Source organism: Scylla paramamosain, chromosome 34, assembly GCF_035594125.1.
Source record: "Scylla paramamosain isolate STU-SP2022 chromosome 34, ASM3559412v1, whole genome shotgun sequence".
Lineage (NCBI taxonomy): Eukaryota > Metazoa > Arthropoda > Malacostraca > Decapoda > Portunidae > Scylla > Scylla paramamosain.
The window spans coordinates 15,847,720-15,852,719 of record NC_087184.1 but is presented as its reverse complement, the minus strand read 5'-3'; the positions used below and the strand labels follow the sequence as shown (position 1 = coordinate 15,852,719).

The following is a 5,000-nucleotide window of genomic DNA, read 5'->3' as shown; positions in this document are numbered from 1 at the left end:
GCCTACCGCCACGCCATGCAGGCCTCCGCTAATCTAACTTAATCTTACCTAACCTGACCTAACTTACCATCATCCAAACTAACCTAACGTAACCTAACCTCACCCAAGCTAACCTACCTTAACCCAACCTTACTAAAGCTAACCTAACCTAACCTAACGTAACCTAACCTGACCTAACTTACCATCATCTAAACTAACCTAACGTAACCTAACCTCACCTAAGCTAACCTACCTTAACCCAACCTTACTAAAGCTAACCTAACCTAACCTAACGTAACCTAACCTCACCTAACGTAACCTAACCTAACGTAACCTAACCTAATCTAACTTAACCTAGCCTCACCTCACGTCATCGTCTTGCAACACTGACCGCTCCTCACCCCTGACTCACACACACACAAATGAACACTTACTCATACGCGCGCGCACACACACACACACTTCCAGCTTATCTTCCAAGTCATATGGTTCCGTGCGCAGCCTTCTGATGCGCTGAGTCACACACGCGCGCACACACTCACACTCACACACACACACACACACACACACGGTTGGTCTCGCGCGTGCTTTGTGAGAACGAAGATAACGTAGAGGAATGTGTGAGAGAGAGAGAGAGAGAGAGAGAGAGAGAGAGAGAGAGAGAGAGAGAGAGAGAGAGAGAGAGAGAGAGAGAGAGAGAGAGAGAGAGAGAGAGAGAGAGAGAGAGAGAGAGAGTCATCAATATATAGACCTGACATTCCTGAGCGCACACCTGTAATCAAGGTGCAGGTTTGTGACACGTGTGGATAGACAGGTGTAGACAGACAGGTGTGGTGAGATGCGCAGGTAAACATTCTATTGATATCATTAAAGGTACTACTCTCTCTCTCTCTCTCTCTCTCTCTCTCTCTCTCTCTCTCTCTCTCTCTCTCTCTCTCTCTCTCTCTCTCTCTCATTCTTTTTTCCTATTAGCTGCGTCATTTTTTTCCCCCCGAGTCAAATTTTCTTATTTTCCTTCCTAGTCTCTTCTTTCTCTCTTTCCCAATCCATCTACCTAGAATTCTTGTATCATTTATTTCTTATTTTCTTATTTTTATTTTCTTATTTTCCTTCCCAACTGCTTTTCTTTCCCCTTTTCCAATCGTGCCATTTAAAATTCTCGACATTCTTTCAAATTTTCTTATTTTCTGATTTTTTTCCTTATTTTCCTTTTTCTTTATTCTTTATTTTCCTTCGAAGCCACTTTGTTTTCCCGCCACTTGGAAGCCTCACTAATTTTTTATTTTTTCTTATTTTTTCCCCTTGTTTTTCGTCTTTATTTTTCCTTCCCACCCGCTTAATTTTCCCCCTTTCCCAACCCCACCATTTAAAATTCTCACATTAATTCTCTTTTTTTTTTTTTTTCCCCACATTTACACCAGTGGTCGCTGTTCCCTAAGCACCGTATAGCACTTTCTTGCCTCCCCTTTCCTGCGCCTTCCCACAGTTATCAAATTAAGAGGTAATGTACTTTTAATTTGGCCCTACAATTGTGCGAACCCTCACCCCTCCCCCACCTCTCTCTCTCTCTCTCTCTCTCTCTCTCTCTCTCTCTCTCTGGAAAGCTTCATATTAATTACAGTGTTTAGTGCAAGAACATTTTTTTTGGGGGGGGGAGAGAGGGAGGGGGTAGGATGAAGGGGGGAAAGAAGAGATAATGTCCCTCTTTTTTTTTCCTGGTAAACGGAAGGGAAAATACAGCCTTTCTCTCTCTCTCTCTCTCTCTCTCTCTCTCTCTCTCTCTCTCTCTCTCTCTCTCTCTCTCTCTCTCTCTCTCTCTCTCAAAGGGCGCACGCGTGACCTCTCTCTATCTCTCTCCCCACTGACAAAAGAGAGAGAGAGAGAGAGAGAGAGAGAGAGAGAGAGAGAGAGAGAGAGAGAGAGAGAGAGAGAGAGAGAGAGAGAGAGAGAGAGAGAGAGAGAGAGAGAGAGAGAGAGAGAGAGAGAGAGAGAGAGAGAGAGAGAGAGAGAGAGAGAGAGAGAGAGAGAGAAATGAGAGAGAGATGAGAGAGACTGACTCACTGATACGTATGACTACTACTACTACTACCAATACTACTATCCCTATAACAAAGGTAGGCATTTCTACTACTATTCTTATATCAGACGGTTTAGACTACTACTACTACTACTACTACTACTACTACTACTACTACTACTACTACTACTACTACTACTACATTTACTGATGAATGCATACACAAGACAAGGCAAGGAAATAACAAGCAGGTATCTTGAAATGTCATTGTTCACTTCACTTTCCTTGGTAGGAGTGTAAAAACGTGAGCTGGTGCTGGTGGTGATGGTGGTGGTGGTGCTGATAGTGGTGGTGGTGATAGTGGTGGTGCAGTAAAGATCATGAGAACGAAAGTGCATGGTGGTGGTGACTGTGTGTGTGTGGGGAAGCATGTGTCTGTATGTCTGTATGTTTGTCTGTATGTCTGTATGTATGTCTGTCTGTCTGTCTGTTTGTCTGGTCATCTTTTTCTGCGTAGCGAATCATGTGTGTGTCTGTTCATTCATCTATTTTATTTATTTATTTATCTATCTACCTTTTTTTATTATTAAGAGGTGATATGGTGGCGGTGACTGCATAGCGATTCATGACTGCTAGTCTGTCTGTCTGTCTGTCTGTCTGTCTGTCTGTTTTCTCTCTCTTCTTCTACGTAGCTAATAATGTTCCTGTCTGTCTGTCTGTCTGTATGTATGTCTATCAGTGTAACTCTCCTTTGCTATTGACTCAAACCAACACGTATCCAATCTATATATTAACCTGCACATAACTCTTAAACTAGAACACCCCAAACTTAAATATCAGATAATTTAAATACAGCAAGGGAAGGCTAATGGCAGAAACACGTATATTCAACCAGTTCAATAACATACGCCTCCTAACCTCATCACTCTCCACATTCACCCCCCCCCCCCAGAGCACAGTGACGTCACAACCCACTAATAGCACTCCCGTGACGCGAGACTTACGTAAACTGCAACACGATACGAGACGATATTCTGTACAAAGCTTGGTATCACTGTATCTCGTGGCTGCTGTAGTGCATTCCTCAGTGAAGGACATGAAGGAGTGTGTGTGTGTGTGTGTGTGTGTGTGTGTGTGTGTGTGTGTGTGTGTGTGTGTGTGTGTGTGTGTGTGTGTGTGTGTGTGTGTGTGTTATTGGTCGTTTAACAAGATAAGTGAGGATGGAGTAACAAATAAATAATCAAGTGTTTAAAGGAGGAAATAAGGAGTTTTAAGTGTGTGTGTGTGTGTGTGTGTGTGTGTGTGTGTGTGTGTGTGTGTGTGTGTGTGTGTGTGTGTGTGTGTGTGTGTGTGTGTGTGTGTGTGTGTGTGTGTGTTGACTTTACATGTTTGTTTATCGCTGGCATTTTTCTTATCGTTTTTTTTTTAACTTAGTGTATGTTTTAAATTTACTTGTACTTCAAATTTACTCGTATTTAGACAAATTTGTTTTTAATTAGTATTTCATGTTTTATTTATGTATTCAACTTGACTCTCATTCATACCATTTTTTTTTTCAATTATAAGACTCAGATTTTACAAGAACAGTAGCGTGAAAAAGCCTTTTCAAAAATTTTTGTATCTATTTTTCTCCCTACAACACTTTCCTTGACACGAAAAAAGAGAAAACAACAAATAAATCGATTGCAAAAAAAGAAGAGAGAGCAAGAAAGAAAGAAAAATAAATAAATAAAAAGACAGAATGCATATATGAATTTATTAATACATTCCAGCGCCACACAACACAACACAACACAACACAACACAACGACGCATGCAGGACCAGATAGCAGGCAAAGTATATAGTATTTGTGTAGTTTGTATTGCCCACTTGCATAGCGGGCTACCGGCATACGGGCGACTCCTCCTCCTCCTCCTCCTCCTTCTCCTCCTCCTCCTTGGCAACTCATACTTTATTTTATTTATTTTTATACCCCCTGCAGGCAACACAACTTTACTCCTTATACTCTCTCTCTCTCTCTCTTACAGTTACATTCGCGGGAAACTTAAGAATTCTCACGTAACTGGACTAATGATAATGCTGGTGTTTAGTTCAACTTTCACGAAGGTGGTGGTAGTAGTAGTAGTAGTAGTAGTAGTAGTAGTAGCAGCAACATACGTACTATTATTATCATTATTTTTATTATTATTATTATTATCATCATCATTATCCTTTGTTTTAATTCAATCACATACTTTACTTGACTTCAATCTATCTTTTAATCTATTTACCCCTTCTACTTTGTCATTTTTTTTTCTTAAACATAATACATTTACCCTTTGTTTTTACTTATTCAAATACGTCCTCTAAATACATCTGTTACATTTAACCAGTTTCCCTTTTTTAAAACTTCCAATTACCATTTTTTTCCTATCTTTCATCACTTTTAACACACATTTACCTATTTTATACTTCCTTATTTAATCTAACATACATACATACATACACACAACAACTTTTAATATCAAGAAAACCAAACCAAACAAAACACAAACAACTACAACTTCCAATCACTTTCCACTAATCAATTTACATACACAAACTTTTTCATCTCTACCTACAAAACAAACCAAAACAAAACACAACAGAACAACAACAGAAAACGAATACACCCAATTAGAAAATGGACTTCGCCACACGAGAGAAAGAGAGAGAGAGTGAGAGGGAGAGCGAGCGAGCGAGCGAGCCTGCAGCGGTACGAGTGTATACGAATGCACGGCTTGTTTTGTATGACTTTTTTTGTGTTTGTTTTACTTTTTTTTCCCCTCCCCATTAGCGTGAGTCAAGTTTCACGAAAGGGGAGACTGAAATGAACACCAACGGTTATGTGGTGTACTGTTACTTGTCTGTTTTAATGTTACACACACAGAGAGAGAGAGAGAGAGAGAGAGAGAGAGAGAGAGAGAGAGAGAGAGAGAGAGAGAGAGAGAGAGAGAGAGAGAGAGAGAGAGAGAGAGAGAGAGT

The 5,000-nt window shown here is 40.4% G+C and overlaps 1 protein-coding gene across 4 annotated transcripts in view; it reads right to left on the bottom strand.

Annotated features, from left to right (window-relative positions):
* LOC135090283 (ras-related protein Ral-a-like) overlaps window positions 1–5,000 on the bottom strand; it is a 30,521-nt gene that overhangs the window by 17,722 nt on the left and 7,799 nt on the right. Inside the window, exon 1 of one of the 4 annotated variants that reach the window (XM_063986925.1) lies at window positions 344–362. The exons of the other annotated variants lie outside the window; for them this stretch is intronic. The gene's annotated coding sequence lies outside the window, so the exon portion shown is untranslated. Of the gene's footprint in view, window positions 1–343; window positions 363–5,000 lie in introns of those variants that run through there. 4 annotated transcript variants of the gene reach the window in all.